We start from the raw sequence: 24,284 nt of genomic DNA on the forward strand, positions 1-24,284 counted from the left end.
TAGAAAATGCTACTTCCTGGCTGGCATTCTCCTAGAATTTGCCTAATTCCTTTCACGTGAACAGCCCAGACCTACAAACATGCAAACATCTTACATGCGTTCATATTCAGAAGCCCACAGAGAGGGGCCAGGCTCAGAAAATACTAAGATAGGTCTTAAAATTTTATTTCAACCATGTAATTGGACCCATCAAGGGAGAAATTGGTTTTCTATGCCTGGAAATTGGTGGGAATTTTATTATTTCTGAATTTGCAAAAATAGCATTGAGTTGAAAAGTCCAATTGTGTCGACTTCACAACTTCCCCAACCAGGTTTGGGTCTACAGTGGTGACTTCTGTCCCCAACAGCAACATGCCTTGGCAGCTAAGGCACAGAAACCGTATCGACTCTGAGCTCATTTACAGGCAGTGTGGCTACCTGCAAGCTCACGGCGGTTCTGCAGATGGACACGCTTTAAAAGCTGTTGATTTGAGAGGCACTGGTTGGCTGATCTGTGCAGTTTTTGAACTGCACCTGCAGTAATTTTGCATTTCAAGGACTGCAGGCTTCAGACAGGAGCGCCAGTGAAGGATCTGTAAGAGTCTCAGCACTCTCTCTAGAGCTGCTCCGGGGCTGGCTACAGCTCTTGTCCTTTCCCAGAGGGTAATCTAGGAAATCAAGAGCCCACCCGACAGAGCGGATGGAGGCACTGGATGGGGTAGAGAGGGGTGGGGGTGCTGGAGGACAAATCGAGAGGCCCCAGATGCAGGAAGAGTGAAAGCACAGCCTCTTCCCATCTCCCTGCTGAATGGAGCTTTCCCATTTGCTTTCGGCTTTTTGAACAGTGGAAGCTGGTTCTTGGAGGTGGGTCTTTGGTGATGCTTGATATTAGCAGGAACATCAATCTCAAAGACTGTGGGGCCGAGAGTGTTTCTGAACATGGTGAAGGATGTCTGAAGCCCGACTTTCTCCTGGTAAATCTCCTCTTATTCAAAATGATGAAATCCTGTTAGAACATGGAGAATCTAGAGCAAAACTCAGCAAAGCATTTCTTCTCAAAGGGAGAAGCACAGGGAATGGGGACAGCCTGGCCCATTTAGAAATCTTGCTCCCTGGCACTGATAATCAGGCATCCTTTCCTTCATCAGAGTGTATATGAACAACTAAATACACAAACATTATCTCTGCAATGGCTTACACTTCTAGGTACAGAAACTTCACGAACTCAGTATTCCCTGTACCTGGCAAAAGTGCCTAACATACACAGGCTCAAAGGGTGTCTGCTGACTTGCACCAACCTCTCCCTCAGCCTGTGCATTCAGTACCATACCTGGTCCGACCAAAGCCGGCATGATCGGGAAAACTTGCTGCTGGCGAATCACAGCATAATAAAAGGAAGGACATTGACTGGGGAGTAGCCCATGACTTGGGAGAAGGCAATGGCACCCTACTCCAGTACTTTTGCCTAGAAAATCCCATGGATGGAGGAGCCTGGTAGGCTGCAGTCCATGGGGTTGCTAGAGTCGGACACGACTGAGCGACTTCACTTTCACTTTCCTGCATTGGAGAAGGAAATGGCAACCCACTCCAGTGTTCTTGCCTGGAGAATCCCAGGGACGGGGGAGCCTGGTGGGCTGCTGTCTATGGGGTCGCACAGAGTCGGACACGACTGAAGTGACTTAGCAGCAGTAGCAGCAGCCCACGACTACAGACAACTATCAAAGCGCATTAAGTTCCACTGTATGTAAACAAAACCTTAATCAACAAAAGGAGAGGGCAGACTTCCCTGGTAGCCCAGTGGTTGGGAATCCACTTGCCAGGGCAGGGGACGCGGGTTGGATCTCTGGTCCAGGAAGATCTCACACACCGTGGAGCAACTAGGGCTGTGAGCCACAGCTACTGAGCCTGTGCTCTAGAGCCTGGGAGCCGCAACTACTGAAGCCCGGGCACTCTAGAGCCCGTGCTCCGCAAGAGAGACTAGGCCCCACTCGCCACAACTAGAGAAAGACCACGTGCTGCACAAAGACCCAGCCAAAAATAAAAGCAATGCTTCAAAAAAAATTAAAATGGAGGAGAAAAATCCAACAGCCCAAGTAAGTAGCACTGTCAGGATGTGAACCCAGACATCCTGCTTGATCTTTACCGAGGGAGGCTGAAAGCAGTTTTCATGCCCTCTTGGCCACTGGCATTTCTTCTATGAAAAGCCAACTTGAATCCCTTGCCCGTTTCTTTATTGGGGTTTTGGATTTTTCAGATATAACTTATGGGAGATTTTAAAATTTTAAAATATATTAACTTTGTCAATAAAAAGAACCTCCAGATGTATAATACAAACATGACGTTTCTGACCATGACATTTCTCTTGAAATTGATAGAATAAGTTATTAATGGTTAGACTATGTGAGGGGGAACCATAAATTTGATAGCTGTTATAATAGAATTTTTTTCTTTTAAACAATTTTTTAAAAACATTATGAAAGGGTCTGCGAAGAAAGTGCTTGTCACCAGCTTTCACAAGAAATTATGGATGCTGTCCTGAATCAAAAGAAATTTCCTAGCTTGCTCGGAGGGAGCTGGGTGACAGCAACCGTTCCTCAAGAAAGACAGAAGGAGGTCAAGTAAAACCTGACTTTTAGGAAGCATGTCTATTGAATTTTCCTAACTCAGTTTACTGCCCTATTTTATCAGACCCTCCTAAATATACCTGTTCAAGTTTACTCAAGGTATCTAAAATTTCAGGGTTACCAAAAACAAAAACAAAAAAAGGGACCTCTGGACTCTCAAACCTTCATTAATCCAGGGAGATGGAAGGTGTCAAGGTTTTGATGCTGCTGCTCTGGCACATCTTTTTATTAAAGAATCACGAGTCCCCATCTAGCATCAGCCTCATTTATGTATCTGGTCAACTGGAGAGTGGCCTGGGCATGTGCCTTGAGATGCTCTGAGCATCTCCACTCACCTTTCCTGATAAAGTCACCCTTGGAGACAGGCAGGGGACAGGCTCCTCCATCCTCATTTCACAGAGACTGACAGAGCAGTTAAGTGACTTGGGAAAGGTCAAACAACCAGTCGCTGGTCAGGACCAAAACAGAATCAGGTTTGCTGACCTCCTTGTTCCCTGCTCAAGTGAGGCAAGGACAAGAGAAGTGACTCCTGAGCTACACACTAACATGACAGGCTTTTAATCGTCTCATCCTTGGACAGACCGAGCTGAGGCATGGAGCTGGTTTAACGCTGTTCTTGGTACATACACATGAGAGGTTGTGGAATTGCTTGGGGAAACCCGGGGCCAAGAATCCCAAAGTGGGTAACTTCAGCTTTCTCACTGGCTAGCTTTAACCTTATGCAAAAATCAGGGGCTGCTATGGCTCAGTTCTTCTCTCTGTGAAATGGGGGACACTGCAGACTACTTCTCGAATACACCAATCTTGTAACAGAAGTATGTTATTCAGGAGTGCTGCGACAGAAAGCTTTGGGGATGGAAGAGATGAATATGGTTTGGGAGTGGGCATGACACAGTGATAATAAATAAGAGAAGGCAAATTGTGAAAACACTACACTGCACCTTTGATTAAGACTGAGAACAGGAATGTGGAAGCAGCACACACTTAAATGGGGCTCACTTTTACAATTGGGCTTCGTGTGCAGCCCTTGGGCACTGCTAAAAACCAGCCCCTTTGCTGGGCACATTGGGCTTGACATGGGGCCTAATTTCATTCACAGACATGTTTACACTTCTGCAAAACCACACACAAGAAAGAGTTTTAATTACTATTTGTAGAGCATCGAAGACAATTAAGTGCTCGTGATTACCCTTTTGTTTTTTAAAAACATAGAACCACAGTAGTAAACATTTCTTCACAGCCATTAGAGCAAAATGCCTTTTGAAGCAGAATGCTCTGAATACATTCTGCCTTATAAAAAATGTATAAAAGGGTAGCACAGAAAAAGGCTGTGAGGCGTGACACGGCCCCATCATGTTGTGCATGCATGAGTTAGCCAGGACAAGATCAGAACCAAAGCTGAGATTAAGCCTATCCACCCGGAGCCTAGGGCTGGGAGCTCCAGCATCACACAGCCTGGGGTCAGTGGTGGGGCCGCTCCAAGGTACCTGTCTCTGGAGAGTCATCCGGTTTAAAAGTTATGTACCGCCCAGAATGGAGACTTTGTTCCCCATTTTAATGTGAACAGGGGTCATGTTCCTGTCATGATCCCATCACATCTACAGTCTTTGTTTCGATTATGAACATTAAAGAGTTACACATAAACCCCCAACAGGTCATGTGGCATGACCTCAAATGACACCCACGTCTCGAGGCAGTCTCCAGAGAACTCACAGGCAGTAATACGAAATCCAGGGAAAGGCCAAGACCCCCTTGGGCACTGCTGTCACTGGAGAACCACTGGTCTCTGGGAAGGAAGCCTGGCCCATTTCCACAGTGCTCTGCACTCTTAGAACATTTTGACTTCTGTGACATCATCATACCCACTTGGCAAATGAAAGCAACTCAGGCAACTCTTCTCAAGCCACATGGCTAGTAGATGTCAGCATTCAAGGCAAGTCTTTTAAACCAGCACACTTCACATTCAGCAAAAATCTCTTAATGGTCTTAATATAAAGGGGTGAATGGAGAGAGATGATATAAAGGAATAAAATTCATTGGGTTACAGGGACTTTATCACTGGTTGTAGGGCTTTCCAGGTGGTGTGGCAGTAAAGAATCTGTCTGCCAATGATGCAGGAGACCTGGGTTCAATCCCTGGGTCAGGAAGATCCCCTGGAGAAGGGCATGGCAACCCACTCCAGTATTCTTGCCTGGAGAATTCCATGGACAGAGGAGCCTGGGACGGGAGCAACAGTCCATGGGGTTGCAAAGAGTCAGATGTGACTGACTGACTAAGCACAAACACATCACTGCTTGTCAAAATGATTCAGAAATCACACCTCACAGGATGTGTAGGAAGAAGCATGGCTTAGTGGGTTGAACCTGGAGCCTTGAGCCAGACCACCCAGATTCAAGGCCAACTTCTGCTATTACTAGCTGTGTGATCCCGGACAAGTTCCTCATTTCTCTGGGCCTGTGTTTCCTTATCTTCAAAATGACAGTGATAATAGAACCTTACCATAAATTAACTTTTTGTAAAGCATTTAGAATAACATCTGCCATGTAACAAGCGCTGTATATGTGTTTGTTCAATTAATCATTCTACTACGATGTTGCATGTTCTTCTCCAACCAGAACAAACAACTTGTTGATCAATTTTTAATACAGAAACACCGCCTCCCTGGTATCCTGTTAAAAGTTTCCTTGGACTCATCCCAATGCCTTTCTCAATCATGTGACCGACAGGAACACGGGGCCTCTCTCCTCATCGATTTTCAAAAGCAAACCCACCAGGACTCAGCATTCAACCTGTTCCCCAGACTTGCCAGGGTTGCTCTTCTTCCCACGCAGCTCAGAAAACCACTGACAAATTTTATCAAATAATGACACAGGTGGATCCAAGAAGACACTTGTTCCACCAAAATGGGCACTACCCCTGGGCTGGAGCATTGTGGCTCAAAATCTGCAAACCCTGCTCGTCAGAGTCTGGTTACGAACCCTTAAGCCTCAGAGGCCTCATGCATATGGTATGGATGTGAATAAACAGAGGCTCCTCACTGACAAGCCTAACAGACTCATCAGAGGAACTGCTGCCTCTTAAAAACCATCAGGCCTTGAAAAGTCAGTCAAAGAACACAGCACTGAAAAGCATCTGCTGAGGAGGAGACCGGCGGTTTACTGCCAGTTAAATTTGCATCCAGCCTGATCCTTTGATCTTCTGAAGGATGATCTATAAATTTCTGTGGTCTCCAGTTCTTGTAGAGAAGCAATTCAAACACATTATCGCAGAGACTTCAATTAAAAGGATTTTACGTGAGAAATGACTAACACCATCCCATAGGATCATGGACATTTTAAACATACTTTTTTTTTTTCCTGCATTTATCTTTTGGAAACTAGTATACACAAGCACTGTGCCGGCTTCTATGGGGAAAAAGGTCCTTCCTGCTATCTACATACACCAACTGTCAGAGCACAAATGTCAGGTATATTTCAAAGGAGGGTGGTCTAAGAAGAGGAAACTCAACCTATTTTTCACTCCATAAGGGTGAAGACTTACATAAAACTGCTCCCTGTGAAAATTCTATTTTTAATCCCACTGACAGCACCAAACTGGATAAACGGTGCTGAGGCGCTAACTTGAATCTACCTATATTTTCATCATGCAATTCGGGATTTTTGTTTCTTAGGTCTATTGTTTTTCCTCCGGAGCTCAGTCAAGTGTCAGCTCTGACTTTCTGAGTAGCTTTGAGTAATGGGATCAGCTAACGTTCTGTACATGAAGAAATTCCGTATCATTCGCTTCTCTAAAAATACTGCTGCCTGCCACCGGAGCCAATCAACAGTGATGAATAGCTGAAGGGACATGTAGGTCTCTAAATGTACTTCCTATCTGACAGCCCTTCAGCAGATATGGAGAATGGGTCCCTGTAACTCACACACCCAGCTCCCTCCTCCGGCAAGCCAGCCCTCTCTCTCCCTAGTGAGAAGGAGCATGTATTCTTAACAACCCAATATGTCCCACATCCCTCTTTACAACAACCCAACAGAAAGCTGTTCAGCGCCTACAGTGTCTGGTTCTCGGCAACTGCTGGGCTGGAAATAGAAAGCTGAATAAGGCACGTGTCCTTTTTTTTTTCCTTAGTCATGCATGAGGCACGTGGGATCTTAGTTTTCAGACCAGGGATCGAACACGCACCTTCTGCAGTGGAAGCGTGGAGTCCCTTAACCACTGGATGGCCAGGGAAGTTCCAATAGATCCTTTTAACCCATTAAAACTTGGTTAGGAGGCGGCTTCTGACTCTCTCTGAATTAATGTTACCGTCTGAAAAAACTCCGTTTGTGTGCTCTAGACACATCTCACTGCTGAAGTTCACTGACCTCCAGAACAATTTGCAGCACAGATCTCCATACACTGACGGAGGGCCAAAGGTGTGTTTAATTGGACTCTTTACTCCAAAATATTTCTGAAGCCTCTACTCCATGCCAGAAGGTACAGGCTATCTGTTGGGAACCTAATGATGATACAAAATGGGCAACAATACATAAGGTCATTTACCCAGTAATCTGATGACCTTAAATCAAAAACCAAATAGAATTTTGCTGCAGCTGGCTATATGTTTTGGCTAAGCAGAACTGAAAAGTTCTACCAAGATGACTGCATTTTCTGCTGTGGGTGTTCAGACTAGGAAATGATCTTTTCAAGTCACAAGAAGGAAAGGGCCTTTGCGCACCTGTGACAACTAGACAGTCCCTTAATAAGGGCCTTTGCTTTTTCAAAAGCCAGCACCATCATCCACTCGCTCGACTTCACACACACGGCAGTGCTTGGCTGCTCTGGCATGCCATCCGTGTGTCTGACCTGCAAGTCCTCTGCTGATGGTCAGACAGTAATACTATCAAGGTCTCAAAGTCTCCTTGGGGCCCTCTCTTGCTAACTTCTCCTCCTGCACCTCTAGCTGCTGGAATGCTTCTGAGCTCAGTCCATGGACCTCGTCTCTTCTCTGTCTCTGCTCATCCTCAGATGCTCCCACTCGTTCTCAGCACTTTAAATATCATTCCAGAAATGATTTTTTTTTTTTTGCAGGTGCCAATCTAGGAAGTCTTTCATATGGTTTATGCTATTTTGCACTGACTCAACCTGTTGCAATTTAATCTTTATGACACTCACTCCAACCCCCCAAAAATAAATGTAACTGTTTCAGCCAAAAAAAAAAAAAAAAAGTCCAATATGATGAAACCTAAATTTGTATCTTTTGCCTTCACCTCTCTCCTGAGGTCCTGAGTTCCTGATTCATATATCTAATTGCCTACTTAATATTTGGGTGGCTGTTAGGCATTTCAAATTTATGATGATTAAACATACTATTTTATTTTAATGCCGAATGGGGAAACTGATAAGTTTTTAAAGTCAACAAACCAAAGGGAATGAGGAGAATTTAAATGGTCTCCATTCTTGGGAAAGCACAAGATATTAGGTGATGGGTAGAATGTCAACTCATCTTTATTTATGGGAAATTCCAAAGGTATCCTATTCTGTCCCCTCATGAAAAAAAGAGTAGCAGTAAATCATTTTTTTAAAACAGATCCAATGACACAGAGGGCTTTCCTTGGTGGCTCAGTTGTAAAGATGTGGGTGGGATCCCTGAGTTGGGAAGATCCCCTGGAGAAGGAAATAGCAACCATTCCAGTATTCTTGCCTGGGAAATCCCATGGACAGAGGAGTCTGGTGGTCTACAGTCCATGGGGTTGCAAAAAGAGGCGGACACGGCTCAGTGACTAGACAACAACAAGACTGTAGCTGATAAGAGTGTCGGTGTCCAGTAGCCGCCGAGTGACTTGTGGCAAATACAAATCTGGCATTTACCAAAGATTTGATACAATATCAAAAACTGTCCAATTGTCTTCAACATGCTACAGATTTACTGATAGTATTATGTTTTTTCATTAACTTTGCTTCCTGTCCATTTTATCCTGATATTTTACATAAGTACCACTGGCCTACACAATGGCTGTGGACACTAAGAAACTAGGATTTTTCGTATTCAACACATTTTTGAAGGTCGTTTTGATCATCGCATGCTTGTGCTAACTCATTTCAGTCGTGTCCAACTCTTTGCGACTTCATGGATCGTAGCCCCACAGGCTCCTCGGTCCATGGGATCCTCAGCCCATGGGATCCTCCAGGCAACTGGAGGAGGTAGCCATGTGTTCCCACCAGGTTTTGATCATTATTCACTCTCATCTGATTTATTGTTTTTACTCTCAGTATTTTCTATGCACCAGGCCCCTCACTAGGCACGAGGGCTAGAAAGACAAATGAGAAATGAGGAATCCTTAATTGAGCTATTACATCACATTTTAAAAAATTAAGTGGGAGAAATAGGGAGGAACGTGATAATCAGAGCACAGAGGCACTTCCCAGAATTGGATTTGTTATGAGCCGTTTTTGGCCAATTACTGTTTTAATTGAGCCATCTATAATTCTTTCCACTTATATTTTCAGTCTAGAGGAAACCAGACACAAGATGTTATACATGGAGCCAGAAGCTGACACTGTTTTCTGACAGCAGAGATTCCCTGATGACCTCCAGATCATAAAAAGAAAGAAGAAATCAAGAAGTGATGCCCCTGGAAAATGACACCTGTCAAATCCAGAACCTGACTTCGGCTCTAATGTTCCTGGGTTGGCTGCATGGAGGGGACACACCAGGACCCTGATGCGGGCGATTCTGCACAAGGGGAGCGGCTGGGGATCCAGGTCAAGGCAGACCATCATGTTCCAAAGGGGATTCTCAAGACTCCAGCTCCACCCTTTGTTTCTGGCTTAAAGAATCCCTGCTTCTAACCATAAGATGGATAAACTAGGTCAACACACAGAGTCGGACACGACTGAACGACTAACACTTTCAAACAAGGTCCTACTTTACATCACAGGGAACTATCTTCAATATCCTGTGACAAGCCATAATGGAAAAGATTATGAAAAAAAATACACACGTGTGTGTCTGTGTATGTATGTATAACTGAGTCACATTGCTGTATAGAAAAAACTAACGTAACACTGTAGATCAACTGTGTGTGTGTGTGTGTATGTGTGTATGATCAGTTGCTAAGTCCTATTCAACTCTTTGTGACCCCATGGACTGCAGCCTGCCAGCCTCCTCTTTCCATGGGATTTTTCCAGGCAAGGATACTGGAATGGGTTGCCATTTCCTTCTCCCGGGATCTTCTGGACTCAGGGATCAAACCTGAGTCTCTTGTGTCCCCTGAATTGGCAGGTGGATTCTTTACCACTGTGCTGCCACTTGGGAAGCCCAGATCAACTATATATCAATAAAGTTAAAAAAAAAAAAAAAGAATTCCTGCTTCTGATATAGAACACTTATAACACATAAACACATTACCCCGCTTCTGTCTTTTACGTCTATATACAGACCCACATATGGAAGGCCGTGTCTCCTGCCATGGCCTCCTCCACCCTCCAGCCCCAGCATAAATCTAATTACTGAGGAAAGTGCACTGGATGCTACCATGACCTTTTCATCTGATACACGTCGGTATTCCCTTAACTGCCAATTAGTGACAGCATAGGAGCATGGATCCCATCATCGTCGGTGCCTCCAATTCCCCACGCACCGCCTAGTGGTGATAATTATATTAATAGTCATGATGATGCTGATGACGCTCTTCTCACTGAATTTAAAACACAAAAGGGCCAGTGTAACAGTGAGTGGAACAGAACCTTCGTTTTCCTTCTGGAAACATTTCCCAAGACATATAAAGCAGTGCTCTTATTACCTTGACAAGAATCATCAGGGCCTAAATTTAGGTTCCAATGCAAGTGAAAATCATCTATATTTTGAAACAGGAAGGTATTGAGCAACTGAGCAACTGAAAATTGCACTTCCCTGTTCACTGGCTTTCCAAATATGTGTGCTAAGAAAATACAGTGTTTCTGTGGTTGGAGCAGAGGCTCAGATACGGGCCACACATGCGGAAATGCGATGCTTTTACTACTGTGACCCAGCCCACTACCTTCCGTCATGATTTCATATTTACTCCTCTTATTTTCGTCTATACGCCACTTCTGTTGTTCGAACTTTGCTTGTCTCCAAGATGCTGACTGAAGAACTGATTATTGCCATGGCTTTCCCCCCAACAAAAACTGCTGTTTGTAGCTGACTGCCACTTGAATCCTTTCGCCTTTGTTCAGTTCAGTCGCTCAGTCGAGTCCGACTCTTTGCAACCCCATGAATTGCAGCATGCCAGGCCTCCCTGTCCATCACCAACTCCCGGAGTTCACTCAAACTCCTTAAACAAACATAAAGGCATCTCTCTGGCTATCCACCATAGCTACTTCTTCCTTGGCTTTTAAAAAGTAAAAAAACAAAAAGGCAGTAAATACAGTCCATGTTAAAACCTTCACTTCTATTACCTGTTGGAAAACTGATAAACAATTGCTTCAGCTAACAGCTCTAGTCCTAATTCAAATGTGTGTGTAGATAAAGCTAAGGAGCCAAACACACACGCCATGAGTATTATGTGTGTATACACACACTTCACAAGAGGTACCAATTTGGACTCATCTTTCCTCACCCTCTGTAGTCTCTGAGTCTCTTTCCCTGGTTCATGACTGAATGCTTTCCACTCCCTGAGATACATCTTCAAGAAACGAAAAAGCTTATTATCCCCATGGCTGAGATGAAGAAGAATATGCAAGAGCCTACAAAGCGAGATTTTCTTGAAAGGATATTAATACTTAATAAAAATGTGGCTTGAAGAAGAGTGTACGCTCAGAATTTGGATGGATACGGGACATTTCTAAAATTTTTGCTATGATGTTTCATGTGTAATTAGAGGAGCAAACACGAAGGAGGCCTTTTGGAAAGCCAAAAATGGATACAAGAAAAAAACAGGTAGGCAAACCTTTACCTGTGGAAGATTCTTCAGAGATGGACATACCAGACCACCTGACCTGCTTCCTGATAAACCCGCGTGCAGGTCAGGAAGCAACAGTTAGAATTGGGCACGGAACACCAGACTGGTTCCAAATAGGAAAAGGAGTACGTCAAGGCTGTATATCGTCACCCTGCTTCTTTAACTCATATGCAGAGTACATCATGAGAAACGCTGGGCTGGAAGAAGCACAAGCTGGAATCAAGATTGCCAGGAGAAATATCAATAACCTCAGATATGCAGATGACAACACCCTTATGGCAGAAAGTGAAGAGGAACTAAAAAGCCTCTTGATGAAAGTGAAAGAGGAGAGTGAAAAAGTTAGCTTAAAACTCAACATTCAGAAAACTAAGATCATGGCATCTGGTCCCATCACTTCATGGCAAATAGATGGGGAAACAGTAGAAACAGTGAGAGACTTTATTTTCTTGGGCTCCAAAATCACGGTAGGTGGTGATTGCAGCCATGAAATTAAAAGACACTTGCTCTTTGGAAGAAAAGCTATGACCAACCTAGACAGCACATTAAAACACAGAGACATTACTTTGTCAACAAAGATCAGTCTAGTCAAAGCTATGGTTTTTCCAGTGGTCATGTATGGATGTGAGAGCTGGACTATAAAGAAAACTGAGCACCAAAGAATTGATGCTTTTGAACTCTGGTGTTGGAGAAGACTCTTGAGAGTCCCTTGGACTGCAAGGAGATCCAACCAGTCAATTCTAAAGGTGATCAGTCCTGAATATTCAATGGAAGGACTAATGCTGAAGCTGAAACTCCAATACTTTGGCCACCTGATGCTAAGAGCCGACTCACTGGAAAAGATCCTGATGCTGGGAAAGATTGAAGGCAGGAGGGGAAGGGGACAACAGAGGATGAGATGGTTGGATGGCATCGCCAACGTGGTAGACATGAGTTTGAGTAGGCTCCAAGAGTTGGTGATGGACAGGGAAGCCTGGCGTGCTGCAGTCCACGGGGTCGCAAAGAGTCAGAAATGACTGAGTGACTGAACTGAACTGACTGAGACTTTTAACAAAGCTGCTCTGGGGGTAGACGCCACATTCTTTGCATGTTTGCTGTACAAAAACCAAGCCTACCACACAGGTTGCACGGACTCTTCTTGTCAGAGCACAGGTTATCTCCTACTCCAAATGTCTGATTAATGTTGTTATTGCTCAGTTGCTAAGTAGTGTCTGACTCTTTGCGACCCCATGGACTGCAGCATGCCAGACTCCCCTGTCGTTTACTATATCCCTGAGCTGGCTGAAACTCATGTCCACTGTGTTGGTGATGCTATCTAACCATCTCATCCTCTGTCGACCCCTTCTCCTCCTGCCTTCCCAATCTTTCCCAGCATCAGGGTCTTTTCCAATGAGTCAGTTCCTTGAGGTGGCTGACAAAGGTCCATTTGATTATTCAAGTCCACCAAATTCATAAGATGCAAATTCTACTGCTTTGTATGAGAAATGGTTTCCTAAAATCTATCACTGTCTGAGGTATTGATTTGTTCTCAAAGTGCTTGTGGAAACACACTGAGTTCCGGTGTCTCCACCCGAAATCCAGGGCCTTTTGCCTGCTTTACAGACACAGCCCAGGAAGATTTATTCCTACCATCTCCATCATTTTTCATCTGTAACCTCTATGACATAAGGCTAGTGAAAGAGAGCACGCTTTCACATCAGGCAGACAAGCATTTAGATCCTCTCCAGGCCATAAACCAAGAACAGTTTCCCATTTAAAGGAAAATAAATCCTCTTTATAATTGAAAATAGCTTTCCTTTACAACTCTGTTCTGCTTTGCTGGGAAGAAAAAACTTTATTTTATGAAGCAGATTTCACTGAATATGGAGAAAAGGGAATCTAAGCTGCTGCTTCTTATGAATCAGCCTTAACTACACTGATGAATGTCCATCACTTACAAAAGCATTGTCTGTGGCTACTGTTGTTTTGGAGAAGGGAGTGACTACCCACTCCAGTATTCTTGACTGGAGAATTCCATGGAAAGACGAGCCTGGTGTGCTATAATGGGATTGAAAAGAGTCACACATGACTTAGCGACTAACACACATGATCATTTTAGATATTACGAGACAGCCTAGTTAGTAAATAGGTAAGTTGTGCAGTGGGGCTTCCCTGGTGGCTCTGCAATAAAGAATCCACCTGCCAGGGCAGGAAATGTGGGTTTGATTCCTGGGTGGGGAAGATTCCCTGGAGAAGGAAATGGCAACCCACTTCAGAATTAGTGCCTGGGAAATTCTATGGACAGAGGAGCCTGGTGGGCTATAGTCCGTGGGTTCGCAAGGGGTCGGACACGACTTAGTGACTGAACAGCAATGAGCTGTAAAACAGTTCTGGTGGGTCATTTTGCCCGTCTTTAACATGGGTATTTGGGAAGTCAATAAGACACTTAGCAGAAAGATGAAGATCATCATTAAGAGGCCCGTAAGATTTCCGTGCCCCTGAGGGGGAAATACTCATCCTGTGAATAAGTGCTATATATTACTTTTTCATCCAAGGACTGCAAATCCCTTCTAGATGACAGGTCCAGCTTCAGGGACAGACAAGATCATGGGGATGATTGCAAGCCCAGGGAGACATGGATGTGTGGTCTTCCCGTCTGCCAGCCCTGTTCCTGAAACACTTGGCTCCACATCCCCTGGGATGTGTCACATTTCAAAGGGCCTCTCTGCCTGGTTCATAGGGATCAGGGCATCCACGTGCTCGGGGGTTACAAGAGCAGGCTTACAGATCCTGGACACGAGGAGAAATGGCACGTGATGGGACTCTGCCTTGGCACGTCTGACTCTTGGTGTTCTACAGGGAAGTGGCTTGGCAAGGTGGACTTGCTGAGAACGGCCCTGACCTCAAAAGTCATCCGCAGGACCACCCTGCCTGCCTTCCTGCCTTCTTCCCTCATCCAACAGCAAAGTCCCCAAGCCTCTCTCTTCCCACGGACTCTGCCTCCAGATGTTACCTCCCATTCAAGTTCTTCCGTTTCTGTTTCATGAAGTAACATTTTTACACACCTAGCCCTGCTGAGACTAGAAACAAAATGATTGTGGATAACAATACAGGAGCCTGAGCAGGGTCTGCCCCAGACTTAGGGTTCCTGGTGGCTTGGGGATAAATAATTCGTCTGCAATGCAAGAGACGCAGGTTCCATCCCTGCATCAGGAAGGTCCCCTGGAGAAGGGAATGGCTACCCACTTTGGTACTCCTGCCTGAGAGACCCATGGACAGAGGAGCCTGGCGGGCTACTGTCCATGGGGTCAGAAAGAGTAGTACATAACTGAGCGACTAACACTTTTCACTTTAGGGAGAAAAGGGGGAAACACACAAGAGACCGAATGGTTTCTGACAATGCTTTCTGTTCCATAGCATTTTTTTTTCCAGTTCTACTCAATAAGAGAGAAAGAAAAGAAGCTTTTCACACAAAGAACCATACTCTTGTAAAGCATCTGAAGATGCAGTGTGTCTAGGAAGGAATGGCAGTCAGATTAATTTTTCTGAGTCATATATTAAAATGCAGAGCATCAAAAGGCGATTCCCATCATCTCTGCTCTCCAGCCTGCCTTGCTGTCTAGACGGACACCAATAAATTCCTTCTTGCTACAAAAAGGGAAGAAGGGAGGGAGGGAGGAAGTTAGAAAAGGAGAGGAAAAGATAAACTAACTACACCCAGTAGTTATAGGTAATAACCAGCCTACATAGCAAAACTTTTGGTCACTTAACGAGGTCACTCGAAACCCACAAAACTGTGACAGGAGGGAGCAGAAAGTGAGGACAAAAACAAACCTGCTTTGCCCCCAGAGAGGCAGGAGGCAGCCGGAGTCAGAGAACTCGGGGGCGGTCCTGGAGGAAACCGGGTCACGGCCCAGTGTCTGCCCCTGGCACGGGACTCTGAAGACTCTGACCCCTACACTGCAGACTCTTCACGTAAAAATGAAAGCGTGCAGTAGATTACACATACAGGCCCTTCCAGCTTTAAAATTCTGGATGGAAACTCCAAGCCCAACTCCCAGGTGCAATGAGGCGCTGGGGTTCCTGGCATCCAAGTTGCTCAGGTTTATTTGCTGTTCTAGAAATGGAATCAGGGCCCCAAACTGTTTCCATGTATATGTGGTAACCTGTCACATGTTACAGGTAGCAACACGAATTAGGGGGAAATAAATGAATTATTTAAGGGATAGTGTTATAGAAACTAGCTTGTCATGGAGAGAAGCTGTTAGACCCATATCTCCTCACTATAAAAACAAAACCAATCCCCCAAACCTCCTCCTGGAATGCGGTCAAGGTCTAGATATAAAGCGCAGTCAAGACTCTTGAGAGTCCCTTGGACAACGAGGAGATCAAACCAGTCAATGCTAAAGGAAACCCTGAATATTCACTGGCATGACTGATGCTGAAGCTAAAGCTCCAATACTTTGGCCAAAGAGCTGATTCAGTGGAAAAGACCCTGATGCTGGGAAAGACTGGGGGCAGGGGGTGACAGAGGACGAGATGGCTGAATGGTTCATCAACTCAATGAACGTGAGTCTGAGTAAACTCTGGAAGATAGAGAAGGGCAGGGAAGCCTGGTGTGCTGCCATGCATGGGGCTGCAAAGAGTTGGAAATGACTGAGTGACCGAACAGCAACAACATGAAGCAAAGAGAAATAGTTGTTGGAAAATATCCTTGATTGCTTGAGGAAAGACTTCTCAAACATGATTTATTTTTAACTCATAAAAGAAAAGAATGGATCTGCCTACCACAAATGATGACACAGAGAAAACTGACACAAGACACCTTCATCTCTAAAGAGGAACACAAGATTAATATCTAGACTACACAAGAGATCAAGAAGAAAAAAAGAGAAGAAACCCAACAGAAAAACGTGCATAAAGTACGAACAGGTAATTCACAGAAGGGAAAATCCAAATGGCTAAGAGGAACATAAAAAGAAGCTTGGTCTCATTAGTCATCAGAGAAATGCAAGTTTAATGGACACTGATCCAGCTACCAGACTAGAGCCAGCAAGTCACCCAGTGCCTTGTGGAGGGGAGGAGTGACAGCAGGGCTCGTTCACAGCTTTGGGAGGAGGGACTGGATCCATCCTCCTGGCAATCTATCTCTGCAGTTGGGGAGGTGAAGTGGGCTCCTGCCCCACCACCCTGAGAAAGTAATCCACAGCCACACACCCACAAAGTATCATACAAGGACACTATGTTCATTAGAGCAGGATTTGGAATATCTGGGAGCTATGGGTGACCAGTACTAAGCGAGTGAATAAATGAAACTGTAGAAAGTTGATAGGATGCTATATATCACGTGAAGGCTTCCGAGGTGGGTCAGTAGTCCACCTGTCAATGCAGCAGACGCGGGTTCGATCCCTGGGTCGGGAAGATCCCTTGGAAAAGGACATGGCAACCCACTCCAGTATTCTTGCCTGGGAAATCCCATGGACAGAGGAGCCTGGCGGGCTACAGTCCATGGGGTCGCAAAGAGTTGGACAAAACTTAGTGAGTAGACAACATATACCACACGGCAGCCAGAAATGAGAATACAATGCAAACCCACAACCTATGTAGCTCTAAAAGCAGCACCAACCAAAAAAAGAAAAAGGAACCACAACCCATACTCCAGAGATGTATATTATAAAATTTATTTAAAGAAATAAATACTTTTCAGGGACAAATATACACCTAAAGAAATGCTGAATGCATTACAATGGTGAGCTCTGAAGGGGATGGGAGCGAAGGGGGAAGAAAGAATGAAACAGGCCATTAAAGGCAAGGAATGATGGTATGAATCACCTCTCGGCACCTAATCGGGGGGTGGTGGGGAGACAGGGGCTGATGATGTCATCAGAAGTCACTGGTGTTTTGGAAGTAAATGAAATACCCAAATCCGGGCCAACCCATCCTGAAGGGTAACACCAACAGCAGCTGCTCCCATGTCTTCCTCTGAGTCAGAAAATGTGCTACAGTTTTACAAACACATGATCTCACTTAAGCTCCACAATGGCTCTTTTAGATGGGCACTTAGCTATTCCATTTTACTGACGAAGTACTTGAGCCCCAAGAGGTGAACCAATTCAAGCTCACAACTAGGAAGCTGAAAAGTTAAAAATGTTTGTTGCTCAGTTGTGTCCGACTCTTTTGCGACCCCATGGACTGTAGCCCGCCAGGCTCCTCTGAACATGGAATCCTCCAGGCAAGAATACTGGAGTGGGTTGCCATTTCCTTCCCCAGGCAGTCTTCCCAACCCAGGGATCGAACCTTGGTCTCCTGAATTGCAGGAGGATTCTTTACCATCTGAGCCCACAAGGGAAGCCGAGGAAGCTGCAAAGTCATATTCAAACCCAGAACCCGGCTCCAGATTCTGTGCTCTTAGTCACCACTGTAGATGGAAAAAAGGACTATCTTTATTTTTCACCCACCATCAATCAGGAGACACCGTGATTCATCTGGACTGAAACGTTCTCACTCCCCATCACAAAGCCCAAATGGATATGGATTTGGATCCTTGTTTTAATTTTGCTCATCATGAAATCCTAGGGTTGCAAAGAAAAGGCCTGGCCCCAACGACATGTCAGCTGAACCCGGGTTTTTATTCTTTAATCATGGATCTTCAGAGAAGGTGATTACAAGGCTGTAACCAGGATCTTGCTCAGTGTCTCAGAGTCCATGGTCCTAAGTTATCTGTGTTGGCCATATGCTACACATGGCGTAGCCAGTCTAGACACAAAGAACACGCTGATGCTAAGGTTCTGAACATCCCTGCGCTTCTCTAGGAGGCTCCCATACTTACCAATCCCAATGAGCATTATTAGAAAATGCAGTCACTTGTGTTTAATGCTTTTTTTTCTCCTCTTAGTACACTTTTGAAGTTTTTTCTTAGCTCAAGGTTGTTTCTTGTAACTTATATTCCTGGCAAATATGTTAAGTTCATGAAGTAACCTCATGAAAATATGTTGCTTCCTGGAAGCTGAAATGCAGATTTTTTTAAATTTATCTGAAGAATGGGAGGGCGGTTTGAGGGAGAGTGGGTACACGCATTTGTATGGCTGAGCCCCTTTGCTGCTCACCTGAAACCATTACAACATTGTTAATCGGCTATACCTCAAAACCAACTAAAAAGTTCAAAAGAAAAAAAAAATCTCAAGAGTCTAATGTCTCATCATCCAAAAAAGGATTATAGTAATTTATAGCATGAGGCAAAAGATAAGCAAATGAGTTAGAAATACTAGAAGAATAAGCTCTTGAAAAATTTACTTTCCTCCAAATAAAAGAACTGTATAACTTGACATGATTCACAGCATTCTAAAAAAGGTATGATATGAAGAGCAGTCAAGATCTGTGATAATCAAATTAATGCTGCAGACCAAACCGTAAGAGGAAAGGGGTGACATGGTTCATATTTATTTATTTAAATACTTGTCATGCTTTGCTGAATAAAAGCAGACTGACCAACTATGATAGCACAACTCGAACTTCTTACATTTCAGGAGAGCATAAATTTAGGGGTTACTAAATTTCACTCATCCATGTTTTAAAATACTGGGTAACTTTTTGGCCTTTTAATCTCCATAATAATATCATGTCTTAGGAGATTTTTAAATCATTGAGATTACCAAAATACATTCACGTGTGGATTTCCCACTTGTTATCTATTCACTGACTATTTATTGAAGTTCTACTAAGGACCAGTTAATGGAACCCACAATCTGGAAAGAATGACAAACAGCACCACCAACACTTCAACAAGTGAACATATGCCAGGGACAGTCTTTAGATTAATGTGTCAAGGGTTTTACATCGCTTAGGTAATTATGATGACACTTTGAAAAAGGCACTACAATGATTCCCATTTTACAGATGAGCATAATGAGGTTCAGATAAAACACATAATTTCAGCTCAAGGTGAGTCAGGTTTCAAGCTCAGGTTCACCTGATCCAAAAGCCTGTGCTTTAAAAAGGACTAGGCTCTAATGCTAATTACTAAAAATAATCCCCACAAAATGTATTCACTAGAAGCTTACACAACATCACGGGAACAGAAAGAAGGAAACATTCAAACTCCAGAGATACAGGAAGTCATTAGGGGGACATTACACTGAATTGAATCTTGAATGATGAGCAGAAGCTCAAAGATGGAGGGATGGTGTGGGGCTGGCTATGATAAGATGTGGATTTTTTCAGATACTGATAAATGGTTTTGTGTAGCTGGGTGAAGAGTTTATGCAAGTCGCCACCTAAGACGTTAGAAAAAGGCAGGTTGGAGGTTCACTGTGAGCTGCCCTTCAGCCATGCTAAGAAGTTGAAACTTCACCCAACCCACAAAGGGGAAAGTGAAAGTCACTCAGTCGTGTCTCTCTGCAACCACATGGACTATACAGTCCATGGAATTCTCCAGGCCAGAATACTGGAGTGGGTAGCCTTTCCCTTCTTCAGGGGATCTTCCCAACCCAGGGATCAAACCCAGGTCTCCTGCATTGGAGGCGGATTCTTTACCAGCTGAACCACAAGGGAATCCAAACATACCCTGAGAAAACCATAATTCAAAGAGATACATGTACCCCAACGTACTATTTATATTAGCTACGACATGGAAGCAATCTAAATGTCCATTGACAGATGAGTGGATAAAGACGACGTGGTACATATACACAGTGGAATATTACTCAGCCACAAAACGAGCGAAACTGGGTCGTTTGTAGAGATGTGGATGGACCTAGAGTATGCCGTACACAGCGAAACGAGTCAGAAGAGAAAAACAAATGTTATGTATTAACGCCTATATGTGGAATCTAGAAAAACAGAACAGATGAACCTATGTGCAGGGCAGGGACAGGGTCACAGGTGTAGACAACAGACGTGTGTACACAGTGTGGGGAGGGAAGGGTGGGATGAATGGAGAGACTGGGATCACATATATACACCACCCCGTGTAAAACAGCCAGTGGGAAGGTGCTGTATAGCACAGAGAGCTTACTCGGTGCTCTGCAATGACCTGGAGGGGTGTGGGAATATGTATACATATAGCTGATTCACCTCCTTGTACAGGAGAAATAAATGCAACACTGTAACGCAATTATACTCCCCCCCCCAAAAAGCCACATGCATGGCTGAAGTTGAGACTGGACAGGTAAATGGGCCCAGAGCTCCAGGGACAGGCAGAAAACTTCCACCGCAGAAGTTACAGGCAACTGTCCGCTTCTAAGGCCAGAAGGGAAATCTGTTTTAAAATCTGAAGACTCTGAAGTTATAAAATAAGGCTCAAGGATGCGTGCTACAGTCCATGGGGTCGCAGAGAGTCAGACACGACTTAGCGATTGAACAACAACAAGGTTCAAGGAAGGAGTGCAAGAAAGTTTAACTTGTCAAAAATAATCAACAGCCCATGCCTGTTGTTATCCTCAAGGAGGGCATTGTTTATACAGGGAAAGCAAAGTTACTTGAGGAACCAAGACTTGCTGAAATATTTAGCATTTTTTTCTTATCTCATACCCCTCAAAAAAGCACCAGTTACTGCCTCTTCTTCACAATCGATAATTTTAAAACTGGCATATTGGGGGAAATATCTTGCCATCTATTGAGGGTCTATTTTGGTCCTGGACTGGAAAAGCTTTTTGTAAACAACCATGGCTATTTTTATGAATTTATTTCTGCTTCGGCAGTGGAGTCACCGGATCACAGTCTGATCTAATAACAAGCGTCAAACCTTCAAACTCGGAAACGTCAATGCGGTAAATAAAGTTGGGGGGTGGGCAGCTCTCTCTGCTCCTCCACTCAAAACCAGGGCAGCGCTATCAATAGTCCTGACATTATAATTAGTTCAATAAAGGGCCCCTCTGCTTCTACGTGGAAGCGAAAACACTTTGGAAAATACATTTATTAAATCTGGACTATCATGTTATTAGGGGCGTCTGATGCCTGCTCCCAGGAAACTGCTATAAAATCAGGGCAACTCAGCAATGAGGATACTTTCCTGTCATTATCCAAATTGTCGAGAAAAGGAAAGATCATTAGGATCCCATATACGATAGAAAGAACGGAGCAATAAACTAGATTCATTTCCCACAGGATGATATTAAAGCAAAATGATTCCAGGCCGGGGAGACATGAGGCTCGGTACTCAGAGGCTGGAAGTTCTTCTCGTGTGTCACAGTGGTAAAGATATACCAGTCAGCAACCAGGAGGGGTGAGCTCTTGCTGTGTACACGGCACAGCCAATCTTTCTACAAAGCAGTCAGATTACGATGCTGCCAACAATCGACGAGGCCTGAATTAGGGGAGAAAGCCACGCACCCCATTACCGAGGATGTCATTTCCTCTGACCTGGAAACGCTCTCCTGTCTTGGGTTCTGTGATGCCCATCATCCCTGGAACCGCAGCCCCCTACCCCCGGCCTCCCGGGCTCCTCCTCTTACTCTTAGCAGCTGATGAGCCGTCAGGTGACCTGGTCCATACTCACATCCGGAACGACTCCTGCGTACTCACAGTCACAACCCGCATCTTCACGCCCAGGCTCTCCCTGTGCCGCCAGGTCTGCACATCCATTCTGCCGTCCACCATCTCCACCTGGATGTCTCCAAGTATTGCAACTTCCTCCTAAAACCTGACCCTCCTGATCTTTTCCCCAAAGCAACCAAGTCTCCAACTGGCTGCCACAATCTTCCATTCAAGCACACAAGAAACCCTGGGACCATCACTGATGCCTCCCTTCCCCACCTTCCATCCGCAAGCCCCAGCCTCCGTATTTAATCCATGCTGATCTCCCCTAATAAATCTCTCTCAAATGTCCAATGGAAAGCAATGCCCACAGACATAGACAACAGACCCGTGGACACAGCCAGGGGAGGAGAGGGTGGCGGGAGGAACTGAGGAAGCAGCACTGGCATACATACACTACACGTGTAAACAGCTAGCTAGTGGGAGGCTGCTGTGGAACACAGGGAGTGCAGCCTGGTGCTCTGTGATGACCGAGAGGGGCAGCGCAGGGGATGAGGTGTGGGGAGGAGGCTTTAGCGGAGGGGACATGTGCATACTATGGCTGATTCACATTGTTGTTGTATGGCTGAAACCAACACAACGTTGTAAAATGATTATCCTCCAATTTAAAACACTTTACTGAAAATAAAAGAAATGGAGGATTCAGAAATAAAAATGGGCTTCCCTAGTGGCTTAGACGGAGAAGGCAATGGCACTCCACTCCAGTACTCTTGCCTGGAGAATCCCATGGACGGAAGAGCCTGGTGGGCTGCAGTCAGTGGGGTTGCGAAAAGTTGGACATGACTGAGTGACTTCACTTTCACTTTTCACTTTCATGCATTGGAGAAGGAAATGGCAACCCACTCCAGTGTTCTTGCCTGGAGAATCCCAGGGATGGTGGAGCCTGGTGGGCTGCCATCTACGGGGTCGCACAGAGTCAGACACGACTGAAGCGACTTAGCAGCAGTGGCTTAGATGGCAAAGAATCTGCCTGCAATGTGGGAGACCTGGGTTCGATCCCTGGGTGGGGAAGATAGTGGCAAAGGTTATTTAGTGGCACATGTGCCTTCTTTGCCCGGCTTTGTTTCATTGAATGCAACGTTCCATTTCATAGAAGGAAGAGAAGAAAACCAGACAGCTGGTATCTGAGACCTCCCATTTCAGCCAACACAGCAGGGGAGCTGGCGGCTCCTGCTCTCCTCCAGGGTGCTGGTCACCGGGTTTGCATGCTTCTGTGTGCTGGCAACTTCTCCCTGCTCCAAGAGATCTCATGTTATAAAATGCTACGGGACCTCTTTCTGGCCTGGAAGACTCTGCACATTATTCCACTTGTGGATTTAGAATTCATGCTTCGGGAGCTCCCTGGCGGTCCAATGCTCAGGACTCAGCACTTTCAGTGTCAAGTGCTTAGGTCTGGCTCCTCGTCAGGGAACTAAGATCCCACAAACTTCATGCTATGGCCAAAAATACATAAAAAATACAAAATTTAAAAATAATCTAAATAAAAACCTATAGATTTAACATTTAACTGGTGGTGGGATGTGACGAAGGGAAAGTTGAGTGGGGTTGAGTATCATCCTTTCCTGCCAGCGGAAGAATGAATTTCACAGACTTTTTGGCATCTTCTCTTTTCCTGGACAGTATAATCCACCTTGATTTATTAGGAACTCCCATCTGGCCCTGCACAAAGAAAGCCCCATGTCACTTAGGAATAACGTGTTGACATCGCAGGAATGGAAAAGGAGAGGGAAGAGTTTCTACAATTAGCATTACCCTCATCCAAGAGCCTGCAGCATCAACTTTTTGACCCTGGGCCATTTTGCATTATAAATATAAACTATGCGTTGAAGAAAGTAGGAATGCAGAGTTCTCATCAACAGAGGTAACTATGTAATATGTAACGAATTCAGAATTCTACCACTGAAAGTGATAGCAACCTACCATTTATCAGACAGACTGTAATTCACACAGCAGTGAAGATAAATAAGATATTTCACAAAGAAAAGTCAAATATATAGGGGTAATGACACAGGACTGTGTTGACAAATAATTTTCTCTGATCATAAACAGCAACTACAAAATTTCAGTAGAATTTGAGTACACTGGTGTTAACGTGCTTACTACCACCCAAAAGCAGAAAGAGAAGGAAATTGAGAATCCCACCCCCAGAAGCTAGTCCTTTTTTTTTTTTTTAATCTGCCTCTGAGATGTATTTGTCTTAGGCAGAAACCTAGTAAAAAGCCAATGAACAGAAGAAAAAAAGTCGACCCTA

At 44.6% G+C, this 24,284-nt stretch overlaps 1 protein-coding gene across 8 annotated transcripts in view; it reads right to left on the minus strand.

The window, feature by feature from the left end:
• Window positions 1-24,284, minus strand: part of CELF2 (CUGBP Elav-like family member 2) — a 671,895-nt gene that overhangs the window by 214,521 nt on the left and 433,090 nt on the right. Inside the window, exon 1 of one of the 8 annotated variants that reach the window (XM_070800743.1) lies at window positions 4,317-4,338. The exons of the other annotated variants lie outside the window; for them this stretch is intronic. The gene's annotated coding sequence lies outside the window, so the exon portion shown is untranslated. Of the gene's footprint in view, window positions 1-4,316; window positions 4,339-24,284 lie in introns of those variants that run through there. 8 annotated transcript variants of the gene reach the window in all.

Source organism: Bos indicus, chromosome 13 (genome assembly GCF_029378745.1).
Source record: "Bos indicus isolate NIAB-ARS_2022 breed Sahiwal x Tharparkar chromosome 13, NIAB-ARS_B.indTharparkar_mat_pri_1.0, whole genome shotgun sequence".
Classification (NCBI taxonomy): domain Eukaryota; kingdom Metazoa; phylum Chordata; class Mammalia; order Artiodactyla; family Bovidae; genus Bos; species Bos indicus.